At 45.8% G+C, this 15,184-nt stretch overlaps 1 pseudogene; it reads left to right on the top strand.

The window, feature by feature from the left end:
• The first annotated feature begins 959 nt into the window (after positions 1-959).
• LOC124607813 lies at positions 960-1,077 on the top strand (annotated as a pseudogene).
• The last annotated feature ends 14,107 nt before the right edge of the window (positions 1,078-15,184 follow it).

The raw sequence follows: 15,184 nt of genomic DNA on the forward strand, positions 1-15,184 counted from the left end.
CTGTGTCCAGCTTGTGGTTACTTCAAAGAATTTTTCCCTCTTTCTGCAACCACCTGTCGCTACTGCTTATATGAGGAAGATGCCGCAGCTCTGCTTTTGCACTACCTCTTTTCTGCCTGATATTTTACAGGCCGTTGGAGGGAGCAGGAACGAAGTTTTCGGCGGCATCTCCTTGTAATACAAAAAATAAAAATAAATTATTCAAAAAGTTAACAAAGTGTAACAAAGATGAAAAGAAAAGATGATTGCCATCCTGGGAGCCGGCCGGTGTGGCCGTGCGGTTAAAGGCGCTTCAGTCTGGAACCGCGTGACCGCTACGGTCGCAGGTTCGAATCCTGCCTCGGGCATGGATGTGTGTGATGTCCTTAGGTTAGTTAGGTTTAATTAGTTCTAAGTTCTAGGCGACTGATGACCTCAGAAGTTAAGTCGCATAGTGCTCAGAGCCATTTGAACCATCCTGGGAAATGTGTGATGAGACCTTAAAATCTCACTGGATACATTTAAGTACGTAGCTAGGAAGAACGGAGAAACTAAAACAAGGAGAAAATGTGTAGAATGAGAAACATCGAAAATGAGTGCAAGTGAAGATTATTAGCTTTTACCATAATATCTACTCCTGCCCGGCTAGCCGAGCGGTCTAACGCGCTGATTCCCTAGCGGGAAGGCGTGCCGGATTAGTATCGAGGTCCGGTGTGCTGGCCAGCTTGTGGATGGTTTTTAAGGCGGTTTTCCATCTACCTCGGCGAATGCAGGCTGGTTCCCCTTATTCCGCCTCAGTTACACTATGTCGGCGATTGCTGCGCAACCACTGTCTCCACGTACGCGTACACCATAATTAGTCTACCATGCAAACATTTGGGGTTACGCTCGTATGGCATGAGACGTTCCCTGGAGGTGGGGGGGGGGGGGGCACTGGGGGGCCGAACCGCGCAATAACTATGGGTTCGGTGTGGGGTGGGGGCAACGGCCTTGCCGCAGTGGATACACCGGTTCCCGTCAGATCACCGAAGTTAAGCGCTGTCGGGCGTGGCCGGCACTTGGATGGGTGACCGTCCGGGCCGCCATGCGCTGTTGCCATTTTTCGGGGTGCACTCAGCCTCGTGATGCCAACTGAGGAGCTACTCGACCGAATAGTAGCGGCTCCGGTCAAAGAAAATCATCGTAACGACCGGGAATGCGGTGTGCTGACCACACGCCCCTCCTATCCGCATCCTCATCTGAGGATGACACGGCGGTCGGATGGTCCCGATGGGTCACCTGTGGCCTGAAGACGGAGTGCTAGTGCGGTGTGGGGTGGCGGTGGGGTGGGTGGACTGCTGTGGCCTGTCATGGGGTCGTGAACCACTGAGGGCCACGGCGAGACGAAGCCTCTCCGTCGTTTCTAGGTCCCCGGTTTAATACACAATACACCTTAATATCTCCTCGTTTTAGTCAGCGATTTAACTTTGGGAATGAATGTAGTCACGTAATTGATAATGGACAACATGTGGAAAATCTTTATAATTCGCATTTAAGCCCAAATATTCTTTGAGGAAGCTCGAACAATACCTTCAACATTGACTTTTCATGGGAACGTAAACATCGAATTTTAACTCTTTCTGGTTGATACTAAAGTCAATATGGTGTGCATCTTTCAAATGATAACGTAAGATAAGGCGTTGCAGTCATGGACTGTGCGGCTGGTCCCGGCGGAGGTTCGAGTCCTCCCTCGGACATGGGTGTGCGTGTGTGTTTGTCCTTAGGATAATTTAGGTTAAGTATTGTGTAAGCTTAGGGACTGATGACCTCAGCAGTTAAGTCCCATTAGATTTCACACACATTTGAACATTTTTTATGGACTTGGCTCCCATTTGACTCAACTAAAAGTCATTACTGCTCCCTCAGGTTATTTAGAATATTTTATTAATTTGACAGAATTGGAAGAAATTTTCGTGAACCTCAGTTTTCCAAAATATTTGGTACACTTTCTGAGATTCTTCTGAATTGAAAATTTTGTATGTAGTTATAAAACTGGCTACATCGCTGTATTAAATTGTACTGCCGTACGAGATAAATTGAATACGGCTGCCTCAGAACTGTTAACATAATCCATCATATTCTTTCCAGTTCTACAAAAATCCGTTTTTGAGCTTTTTCCTAACCGATGATAACGAACGTCTTAACTTCACAAAGTAAAAGATTATTTCCTCCAAAGAATAAATCACTAATTTCCCTTTTAAAGATGTTTTATTTGGATTTTCTATGTACATCAAAACTGGAACTATGTAGCCCTATGAACAGTTTTTCTTTCGGTGAAGTAGTGAAAATATAATTGCAAATGCTTCATTAGGATCACACTTCTTATAGGTAAACGGAATATGCACGAGGGCACTTCAAGAAGTAAGTTACACATTATTATGGCCGGACAAGTAACGTTTTTTGAATGCTACACTACACTCCAAAATGACTCAGATGGATAACACTGTTTTTCAATATAGCCATCCATCTCTGACAACAACAGTCACAAAATTTCTACCAGTCGTTCAGTTCCTAGATAATGGAAATCCGCTCCTTGCTCACGGAACCAACGAGAACCGCTGCATCCACTGCGTCATCATCAGAAAATCAGCGATTACTGTGAATCATTTCCTCTACTATCTGGAGATCGTCATATCTAGCCGATATAGATGGCCTTCCTTCCCGATTAACACCCACGTCTGTGCGACATTAGTGAGATTGTCGGCACCAATTCACTAAGGCTGTATGTGACAGATCGTGTAGTCCATATACCGACAGGAATTCAAGGATGATTCTGTGAGCAGGCCGGCCGCGGTGGCCGTGCGGTTCTGGCGTTGCAGTCCGGAACCGCGGGGCTGCTACGGTCGCAGGTTCGAATCCTGCCTCGGGCATGGGTGTGAGTTATGTCCTTAAGTTAGTTAGGTTTAAGTAGTTCTAAGTTCTAGGGGACTTATGACCTAAGATGTTGAGTCCCATAGTGCTCAGAGCCATTTGAACCATTTGAATCTGTGAGCAGGTTGGGTAATATATTCACAAGTATAGTTCTGACGGGTAGTTATCACACGCAATATCACACGCACATTGGCCCACTGCGACGCACCAGTTATCCGTGTCGCAGCAGAATTGCGTCTGCGGGAAACTTTGAACGTTTTTCTCGTTTCTTACAATACGCAGTCCTTTTACACAACGGTCTTAGCGTGGGGGGCGACATGTATAACTTACTTTTTCAAATCCCTTCGTACCAAAATGAAATGACGTTGACTAATTTATTTAAAAACGTTTATTTTACAGCAAAAGCGTATTCGGCCCTTAATCAGACGGCTGCGTCTGTTTTTCAGTGCATACTCAGCAAAAATTGGCGTGACACTCAAATTATTACGCCTAGTTAATTCGCTGTGTTTGACTATGACCGATGTCGGAGCACAATTACTTGTAAACAAGAGACTCCATTGTATTGGTGTTTATTTGATAGTTTTCGCAAAACTCCTATCTCTTAGCACTCCCGGGCGTCGGTTGCAGGGGATACAGTCGCCGTTAAGAATTAATGCACAGATAAACTGCCACCGGTCACGTATTATATTTCTTTACTACCAGTATCGGACATCAATGAAAACATCTTTAAGTATTCATTGCCCTGGTGGCAGCAAGTTAAAGGTTCAAATTTTCGTTCGGCGTCCTCGTCAAGCAAAAGAGACATGAGTTCGATGTAAATACCATAATTAGTAAAATTGGTCAAAAATGTTTAAATCTTTTGCGCCCAAATAGTAGATAGTAGTGTAGCATGTCAAACATTTTGTCTTTAGTTTCCAGAGTTGAATTCGTGCAACGAATGATGTAAAAGCCAGTGAGCAGTGTTACGCTGCTTTTCTTCACGTGTCTGCTATTGTTTGCGTTATTTTATTATTTCCTACCATCACAGAAGACACATGTTGACTATACAACTCTGAGAGCCCATTTACGATGCGATTAATTACGATTTATTGAAGAAATGCCCAGTGGTGGAACGCGAAACCCGAACGAAAGCTTTAATATAGTCATTTAGAAGAGACGTCCGAAGACAATACTTTGCTCATGTATTGTTGTTAACATATCTTCACATGATGCCTGACTCGTGTTCAGTGGTGGTACCACTGGAAGGATCAGGACTCTTATAACACTAGGATTTGATGCTAGTTGCTTCACTGAAAACCTACTGAAGAGGACTGATGATGTGCATATTCCTAGTTCTGAGATGTCAAAGGATGTTGCCAATAGGGCACGCCAGAAGGATCAGTCTAGAAGGAAAGAGCTACATGAAGACCGAAAATACCAAATGTATGGTTATGGCGAGCATTAAGGTACCTGTTTCTGGCATAAATGCTAATAAAATGTTTTTCTCGCATTTTTTTGGAACTGTCATTTTTCAGCGTATAAGGAACATTTTCTGTTGAACCATGAAGGAAAAAAGGTGAAATTTCATACAGACTATAAATACTGTAACATAACATCCTGTGGCACAAAATCTTTCAAAGTGCATTATCGCGCGAATTTATTTAAATTTTGGCTGTTAAAAAATTGTTATGTACCATACACGTAAATTAAAAAAATTGTTGGAAGTTTTTTAAGAGTGCTGTTAAAATTCTGAACACGGATTTGTCCGCAGCTCGTGGTCGTGCGGTAGCGTTCTCGCATCCCGCGCCCGGGTTCCCGGGTTCAATTCCCGGCGGGGTCAGGGATTTTCTCTGCCGCGAGATGACTGGGTGTTGTGTGCTGTCCTTAGGTTAGTTAGGTTTAAGTAGTTCTAAGTTCTAGGGGACTGATGACCATAGATGTTAAGTCCCATAGTGCTCAGAGCCATTTGAACCATTTGAACCAACACGGATTTGTGTATCTAATTACTATGAATAACTTATCAAATTTTGAAAGTGAGAAGTCAGGAACATTTGAGAAAATGTTGCTCATGTGATAGTACGTGTTCTGAAAGTATCCACGGAGCAAGATGGCCCAGTGGTTAGGGCACTGGACTGGCCTTCGGAGAACGACGTTTCAAACTCACGTCCGGTCATCCTGGTTTAGGTTTTCCGTTATTTCCCTAAATCCCACTGGCAAATGTCGGGAAGGTTCCTTTGAAACTGCACGGCCAATTTCCTTCCATGTCCTTTCCTAATACAAGCTTGTGCTCCGTCTGTAATGGCCTCGTTGTCGACGGGACATTAAACACTAATCTCCTCCCCCTCCTGAAAGTATCCGGCAACATCCTGATCGCATTATTTGACAAGGAATTGAAAGAAAACTCCAGATTATAGCCAATAACATAATGACAACATGTTCAAAATTTGGTTCAATTATCTCTCCTACAGTAGAAATTACGTTAGCTTATGTGTACGTTTTCTGATACGTCCCGCCTTAAGCAATCTCCTTGCATTTTCCAAGTACGCTACGAATGAACGGAGTTTGCTATCTGCTTTACCTACAACCAAAACGACATCGTTCCATCTCTCTTAAAAAAAAGTGGTATATCCAGTTGATTAAATCTAATTTTGCTCACTAGTAACCATTGTTGTTGCTGTTGTTTTGTGGTCTTCAGTCCTGAGACTGGTTTGATGCAGCTCTCCATGCTACTCTATCCTGTGCAAGCTTCTTCATCTCCCAGTACCTACTGCAACCTACATGCTTGTGAATCTGCTTAGTGCATTCATCTCTTGGTCTCCCACTACGATTTTTACCCTCCACGCTGTCCTCCAATACTAAATTGGTGATCCCTTGATGTTTCAGAATATGTCCTACCAACTGATCCCTTCTTCTAGTCAAGTTGTGGTTCAAATTGCTCTGAGCACTATGGGACTTAACATCTGATGTCATCAGCCCCATAGAACTTAGAACTACTTAAACCTAACTAACCTAAGACCATCACACACCATGCCCGAGGCAGGATTCGAAGCTGCAACCGTAGCGGTCGCGCGGTTCTAGACTGAAGCGCCTAGAACCGCTCGGCCACAGTGGCCGGCAGTTAAGTTGTGCCACAAATTCTTCTTCTCACCAATCCTATTCAATACTTCCTGATTAGTTATGTGATCTACCCATCTATTCTTCAGCATTCTTCTGTAGCACCACATTTCTAAAGCTTCTATTCTCTTCTTGTCCAAACTATTTATTGTCCATGTTTCACTTCCATACATGGCTACACTCCACACAAATACTTTCAGAAACGACTTCCTGACACTTAAATCTATACTCGATGTTAACAAATTTCTCTTCTTCAGAAACGCTTTCCTTGCCATTGCCAGTCTACATTTTATATCCTCTCAACATCGACCGTCATCAGTTATTTTGCTCCCCAAATAGCAAAACTACTTTACTACTTTAAGTGTCTTATTTCCTAATCTAAACTTTACTACTTTAAGTGTCTCATTTCCTAATCTAATTCCCTCAGCATCACCCAACTTCATTAGACTACAGTCCATTATCTTCGTTTTGCTTTAGTTGATGTTCATCTTATATGTTCCTTTCAAGATGGTGTCCATTCCATTCAACTGCTCTTCCAAGTCCCTTGGTGTCTCTGACAGAAATACAATGTCATCGGCGAACCTCAAATTTTTTATTTCTTCTCTATGGATTTTAATTCCTACACCGAATTTTTCTTTTGCTTCCTTTACTGCTTGCTCAATGCACAGATTGAATAACACCGGGGGAGGTTACAACCCTGTCTCACTCCCTTCCCAACCACTGCTTCCCTTTCATGCCCCTCGACTCTTATAACTGCCATCTGGTTTCTGTACAAATTGTAAATAGCCTTTCGCTCCCTGTATTTTACCCCTGCCACCTTCAGAATTTGAAAGAGAGTATTCCATTCAACATTGTCAAAAGCTTTCTCTAAGTCTACAAATGCTAGAAATGTAGGTTTGCCTTTCCTTAATCTATTTTCTAAGATAAGTCGTAGGGCGTGTATTGCCTCACGTGTTCCAACATTTCTACGGCATCCAAACTGATCTTCCCCGAGGTCAGTTTCTACCAGTTTTTCCATTCTTCTGTAAAGAATTCGTGTTAGCATTTTGCAGCCGTGGATTGTTAAACTGATAGTTCGGTAATTTTCACATCTGCCAACACCTGCTTTCTTTGGGATTGGAATTATTATATTCTTCTTGAAGTCTGAGGGTATTTCGCCTGTCTCATACATCTTGCTCACCTGGTAGCCATAGGATGCTATAATTAATGTTCTCCGTGCATCGGTGTATTGGTCGCCATCAAGGGCGACGCACGGTTGAGGCAGGAAGAGCATTTAATACAGGAAACGCGTCTCGAAGGACTTTGTGGTTTATAAGATACTACGCTTATGTGTTTTGTGAAGTGCTCTATCTTAGATTTGTAGACATATAAATAACATGTTTTTAGAAGTGGTAGTGCTGTCCAGCCTAAATAGTCAGATCATTTCTTCACTCGCCCTGGACTGTGCGTATGTTTTGGCAAAGGGTGCTTGTGTGGTAAGTGCTGCACTCTTGGTCTCTCGGCCTGTGTGGGAACTGTACCGTGCGTCAGTCGTTGGCAGGGACCGCGGGCGGGGATTACGGCCCAGAGCTGCCAAAGAAAGCGCTGCGAGCTAATCGCGTGCTCCGCCAGGAGCTGAGATGGCCGTAATGGACACTCGTGACCATAAATATTCATACTCACAAAAGGAACATCTGCAGCGGACGGCCGGTGAGGGCTTTTAGCTTGTGCCGTAACGGGCTGGGCGCACGCTAACGGCCGCGGCTATACAATAACGGAGATGAATCTGCGACATGGAGCATTTATCCTTGTAACGACTGTGTTTTACAGCGCGCCGCCGTCCGTCGATTGCCATCGATACGTATGACACCGGAACGACGACAAATTGGGCCGCACTGCCGTGATGTAGGCAGGCGTGAATCAGACCAGTGGCTGCGTAGGCGGCCGAGCCGCCGTGTCGGATGTATGTCGTGTGATACGATGTCGTGCAGTATGTCGTGTAGCATAATAATAAACGATGTCACAACGTATTAAAATACAGGGTGTCTGGGCTATAGGTGTACACAAACAAATGCTTATAACGAAAGAACTCGATATTTTGTACGAGGATGGTATCTGTTTTATTTATTTTATTTATTTACACGTCAAGTTCAGTAGGACCAAATTGAGGAGCAAATCTCCTAGGTCATGGAACGTGTCAGTACATGAAGTTACAACATAAAAGTAATAACAGATGAAAATAAATGTTCATGAACCTGAAAAGAAGTCAGTCCATAAGTTTAAGTAAACGCTATCTGCAATAAATAAGAATCAGCTTAATTTTTCAAGGAACTCCTCGACAGAATAGAAGGAGTGACCCGTGAGGAAACTCTTCAGTTTTGATTAGAAAGCGCGTGGATTACTGCTAAGATTTTTTAGTTCGAATGGCAGCTTATTGAAAATGGATGCAGCAGTATACTGCACACCTTTTTGCACAAGAGTTAAGTAAGTCCGATCCAAATGGAGGTTTGATTTCTGCCGAGTATTAACCGAGTGAAAGCTGCTTATTGTTTAAATAAACTAATATTGGTAACAAGAAACGATAACAAGGAATATACATATTGAGAGACCAATGTCAAAATACCCAGACTCGTGAACAGAGGTCGACAAGAGGTTCGAGAAACTCACATCACTTATTGCCCGAACCGCCCGTTTCTGAGCCAAAAATATCCTTCTAGAATGGGGAGAGTTACATAATACCATACGACATAAGTTAAAGAAAATAAGCAAAGCAGACTAATTTGCGTGTCGAAGTATCACTCACTTTTGATACCGTTCGAATAGTGAAAATGGCAGTATTAAGTCTTTGAACAAGATCCTGAACGTGGGCTTTCCACGACAGCTTACTATCTATCTGAACACCTAGAAATTTGAACTGTTCAGTTTCACAAATCATATGCCCGTTCTGTGAGATTAAAACGTCAGGTTTTGTTGAATTGTGTGTTAGAAACTGTAAAAACTGAGTCTTACTGTAATTTAACGTTAGTTTATTTTCTACAAGCCACGAATTGAAGTCATGTACTGCACTAGTTGAAACCGAGTCAGTGTTGCACACAACATCTTTTACTACCAAGCTAGTGTCATCAGCAAACAGAAATATTTTAGAGTTACCCATAATACTAGAGGGCATATCCGAAAGAACAGATACCACCTTCATATAGTTAAGGCTAACCGGCCATTGACCTCCTCCTTCTCTGCTGGATTCACACGCATTGCCCGAACTCTTATGGGACTCGGTAAGATTGTCTGTCGCGAGTAATGAGTGTAATGGGCAGGGGCACTACGAATGTAGTGTGTGGACATTATGTTGGGAATGTGGGTCTCACGGGGAGCGTGCAAGGGATAAATCCCTGCAGTCGCACTATCCTGTGAGATGTCGGTGGCTCAGATGGTCACCACTTTTTAATCTGCCGGCACGGTAGCTCAGCGTGTTCGGTCAGAGAGCTGGTTGGTCTCTGTAATAAAAAACTGACTGAAAGGATCAACAACGAACTTGAACGGATGTCATGTGACATCCGCAACGACCGAACACAACGATCAACAACGAACAAAATGCAAAAACAAAGGATGGGTAGAGCGTCTGCAATGTAAGCAGGAGATCCCGGGTTCGAGTCCCGGTCGGGGCACACATTTTCAACTGTCCACATTGACTGCCTGTCGGCAGCTTAGGTAGGGTCTTGATGTAATTATCATTTCAGTTGACATTTTATGTTGTTGGGTAAATACGCAGCCGATACTGTCCAAGATGTGATCGTCAACATTTCATGAACAGCGCTGAATCGTATGGCGCATGCGCACAAATATTTACTGTGCGGCAGGCGGACGTACACCTGAAGTTCAGAACGTGGACGCCACAACGAAAGGTGCACTTAAATATGTAACACGTGTTAAGCAGCGTGCAAGTTGAGAATGGTGCTTGAATACTCCCACACGTATCAATTGGACAGAACTCTTCGAGCAACTAGAAGTTTGATATAAAATGCTGGAAGACATCCTGAAACGCATATGAATGAAGAGCCTGTGGAACGTGTGCGCGGCAGCATTCGCTAGAAGTCCCCGTAAATCCATTAGTTAGGCTAGTACGAAACTAGCCATCGCCATTTTATAGTGGACGATATTGTACACAAGCGTCTCCTTTGCGTGCTTACAAACTCCAGTTTTCCATCACATGCAGCACAAGGATAACCGCAGACGATGTGATTATGCTGTTAAAAAGTTGGATCGTACGGACGAAAACAGCGACTGCCTCAATGAATCTACCTTGTGTGGCAAAGTTACCCGACATAACTCGAATGTAGGGAAGTGAGACTCCAGGAGAAGTAACAGAGTACGAGAGGGACACACTAAAAGGTAATATGTTGTTGGGATTACGTAAACATGGTATGATTTGTCCATTTTTTTAATGGGGTGCACAGCTCCAAATCATCTTTCGCAGAGCCGAGTAGTGCCCTATTCTTGGAAGGTGGACGGAATACACTTTTAATGTTAAAACTCCTTAAAATTCTCCGTCTTAAACGATATGCCCCCAGCATAAGGAACAAAGGCCACCGAACTATGCTTATCTTCATGCACCACCGGTGATGGCCCAAACTCCATAGCCCGACGAATCTGCTTCTCCTTAAAAACAGCCTTCAAGTGTGCATGTTCTTTGGTTAAACTGTCCGCGTCGGAAATGGCATATACTCTGCGTACCAGTGTCCTAAGGACGTCACTGCGTTGGTATGGTGGGTGACAACTCTTACCATGCAGGTACCGATCAGTGTGCGTCGGCTATCGGTGAACACTATGTCCCAAGGTACCAACTGATTTTTTGCAAAGCGTAACGTCCAGGAATGGAAGCTTCCCCTCACTTTCGTCGGCCTCCGTGGTAGATTTAATGCTAGGGTGAAGACAGTTGAAGTGGTCGAAAAATCTGTAGAGAGCATCACGCCCATGTGGCCAGACGAAAAAAGGAGGACACAACCGCAATGCCCAGCATTGGAGTGATTTCCCTAAATCACTCCAGGCAGATGCCGGGATGGTTCAAGGGCACGGCCGACTTCCTTCCCCATCCTTCCCTAATCCGATGAGACCGATGACCACGCTGTCTGGTCTTCCCCAAACAAACCAACCAACCCAGCATTGGAATCATGCACTTTTTGTTATGCGTGGCCGAGGAAAACATTTCAGACACACCGCCGCTCAGTACTGACACGAATCGGCCTCAAGAGGTGAAATAAAGAGCGTCAATTGAGCCACCTCTTCCCTTGGCGTTTTGGGCCCATACGTTTTGTAGTCTAAACGACAGTACGCAGCCGGCCGGAGTGGCCGTGCGGTTGTAGGCGCTATAGTCTGGAGCGGAGAGGCCGTTACAGGTTCGAATCATGCCTCGGGCATGGATGTGTGTGATGTCCTTAGGTTAGTTAGGTTTAATTAGTTCTAAGTTCTAGGCAACTGATGACCTCAGAAATTAAGTCGCATATGGCTCAGAGCCATTTGAACCATTTGACAGTTCGCAGTGCGACGAGCCACAGAAGGACGTTCTTGAGAATCTTTGGCACTACTGACACCCAAGGGACATTTCAACTCATCTCTATGGGCACTGTGCACTGCAACTCTGTTTAACGTGATCGCACTCCTTTGGAGTGTAGCGGGACCGCAATTGTTTGCTTTGGTATGAAGGGTGGAAGCACTAGGGAATGTTCAAAACCTGGACCGAAGCAGCAAAGGTGTTTATGCTATTTCGGTTGGCCTGTGGGGGGACACATATATGAATATAACGGTAAAGGGTCCATCTTAGACACGACAGTTCGGCAACACGCTTCGTGCTAACCTCACATCTTTGTTGAGCACTTGAAAAACGTACCTGCGCAGAGACCGCCAAAAACTGATTATCAGGGGCTGGCGTGACAGGCAGTCCTTTCGACACCACTTAGATTTCGAATGCGGTCACTTGATGCTAGTTCAGCGACATTGTGCCACTCGGCTCAGAGGTATCCACACTCATGCTCATAAATTAAGGACAGTTCTGATACATGGTGAAACAGCGCCCTGATGGGCGGTTTGCAAGTTTAAATCACCTCGGGGTATGATCATGCGGTGCATTTGACCTGCGGTAGTTGCACGGTGGCCCTGGCAGCAGTCCACATACGCATAGGTGTGTTGGTGCATGTCAGAGTACGGTGCAGCGGGTAAGTTTGCAGGCGTTTTCAGACGCGCTAATGGTGACTGTGTTGAAAATGGCTCAAAGAACACATATTGATGACGTTATGAGTGGTAGAATACTAGGGCGACTGGAGGCTGGTCAAACACAGCGGGTTGTAGCACGGACCCTCCGTGTGCCACAAAGTGTGATCTCAAGATTATGGTAATGATTCCAGCAGACAGGAAACGTGACCAGGCGCTACAGTATCGGACGTCCACAGTGTACAATACCACAAGAAGACCGATATCTCACTATCAGTGCCCGTAGACGGCCACGGAATACTGCAGGTAGCCTTGATCGGGACCTTACCGCAGCCACTGGAACAGTTGTCTCCAGACACACAGTCTACAGACGGCTGAACAGGCATGGTCTATTCGCCCGGAGACCTGCAAGGTGCATTCCACCGACCCCTGGTCACAGAATAGCCCGTAAAAGCCTGATTTCAAGAACACAGTACATGGTCATTGGAACAGTGGTCCCAGATTATGTTCACGGACGAGTCCAGGTATAGTCTGAACAGTGATTCTCACCGCCTTTTTAACTGGTGTGAACCAGGAACCAAATATCAACATCTTAATGCCCTTGAAAGTGACCTGTATGGAGATGGTGGTTTGATGGTGTGGGGTGGGATTATGATTGGTGCACGTACACCCCTGCATGTCTTTGACAGAGGAACTGTAACAGGTCAGGTCTATCGGGACATCGTTTTGCACCAGTATGTCCGATGTTTTCATGGGTGCAGTGGGTCCCACCTTCCTCCTGATGGATGATAACGCACGGCCCCAACGAGCTGACATCGTGGAGGGGTACCTTGAGACAGAAGATATCAGGCGAATGGAGTGGCCTGCCTGTTCTCCACACCTAAACCCCATCGAGCACATCTGGGATGCACTCGGTCGACGTATCTTTGTACGTCTTCAAACCCCTACGACACTTCAGGAGCTCAGACAGATACTGGTGCAAGAATGGGAGGCTTTACCCCAGCAGCTGCTCGACCATATGATTCAGAGTATGTCAACCCGTTGTGCAGCCTGTGTACGTGTGCATGGTGACCATATCCCATGTTGATGTCGGGGCTACAGTCTGGAACCGCGCGACTGTAACTCGTCGCAGGTTCGAATCCTGCCTCGGGCATGGATGTGTGTGATGTCCTTAGGTTAGTTAGGTTTAAGTAGTTCTAAGTACTGGGGGACTGATGACCTCAGAAGTTAAGTTCCATAGTGCTCAGAGACATTTGAATCAGCCATTTGATGTCGGGGTACACGCGCAGGAAATAGTGGCGTTTTTTAGCACGTGTGTTTCGGGACGGTTTTCTCAGCTTATCACCAATACCGTTTACTTAAATATCTGTGTCGTGTGTGTTCCCTATGTGCCTATTCTATTAGCGCCAGTTTTGTGTAGTGCCACGTTGTGTGGCACCACATCCCGCAGTTATCCTTAATTTATGAGCATTAGAGTACACGCAAAAAATGCAATCGCGCTATGCTCTAAAGGGTTGTTATCATGTCCTATGGAATTGCAGACGGACAGAGTCCTTAGGAAAGAGCTGAATTGTTGGGGAGAGTGGGGAAGGGGCGGGGGGGGGGGGGGGGGGGTGGAGGGGGCTAGAGAGAGTAGCGTCAACGAATGTCAAGATTGTCGTCTCGTTGGACATCGCAATGCCAACTTTTGTTTTCGATAGTAAAATTTGTGAGAATCAACGGCCCAAGGGAAGTCATGGTTCCATTGGCGATCTTCATGCGACGAGGCATTTTCGCGTCGGTATTGGGGCTGGTGTGGGGTGGAATGTGGGTAATAGAGGGTGTGACACATCCACGGTGGTGTTGGGAAGAATTGTGCTAATGTTGCATCACTAACCCGCCTTCCACCTCACATGACCTTGGGCCTTTTTACGCGTGTGTCAACACTTTGCTGTCTGAAGCTTCGCCTAGCCCAGGGTGAGGTCGCAGGACGCCACGGTTTTGCTTAAGCACCTTCGGGCCAAATTTGTAACTATGTGCCACAGACAATTACGAGATTTCGAAAAAAGCGACCTTTTAACTGCATTGCGGAGAGTTCCTCGCGAAAATGATTGAAGTGTAAAAGAGAAAAATGGCAACGGCCTTGCCGCAGTGGATACACCGGTTCCCGCGAGATCACCGAAGTTAAGCGCTGTCGGGCGTGGTCGGCACTTGGATGGGTGACCATCCAGGCTGCAATGCGCTGTTGCCATTTCTCGGGGTGCACTCAGCCTTGTGATGCCAATTGAGGAGTTACTCGACCGAATAGTAGCGGCTCCGGTCAAGAATACCATCTTACGACCGCGAGTGCGGTGTGCTGACCCCTCCTATCCGCATCCTCATTTGAGGATGACACGGAGGTCGGATGGTCCCGGTAGGCCACTCGCGGCCTGAAGACGGAGACTTTTTTTTTTGTTAAAGAGATAAATAAAATTTTGAAAGTTGCAATGTAAGAACCCAATCTCAAGGTGAACGCCGTGCCGTTTGCCCAGGGGTACTTAGTTGCTCAAAAGTGCTATCGGATACTACTTCACACCGTCATAAAATGCGGAGCGGCACTTCAGACGACGGCCCTAGCGTGCAGTCGTATCCCAGTCACTACGAACAGTAACAGGAACTTCCTACTCGAGTTCAGTACGACGAGGAGCGCGTAGTGCCCGTACCGAGCCGTCAGTTGAGGGGCGCTAACAAGGCTGGGAGCGCGCCGCTTCGAGGGCGTCGTGAATTATTTGCGTCTACGGCAGGCGATTAACGGCGCGTCCGCCGGCTTTTAGGGCCGCCGCTGCCCCGCGTTTATTGCTAATAACGGGTTTTAAGAGCAACAGTGCCAATAAGGCTGCCGACTGCAGGGGCCACCAGGTGGCGTCTCTGCGCACACGGGGCGGCCGCTGACCGCCCACACCGTTCGTCCGCGCTGCGCATCACGCACCAGAACACCCGGAGCAGGTGATCCGGAAATCTTAAACTTATTAAGACACCAGCCTCAGAGCAAAAAGGGTAT

Source organism: Schistocerca americana, chromosome 3, assembly GCF_021461395.2.
Source record: "Schistocerca americana isolate TAMUIC-IGC-003095 chromosome 3, iqSchAmer2.1, whole genome shotgun sequence".
In the NCBI taxonomy this organism is placed as follows: Eukaryota; Metazoa; Arthropoda; class Insecta; order Orthoptera; family Acrididae; genus Schistocerca; species Schistocerca americana.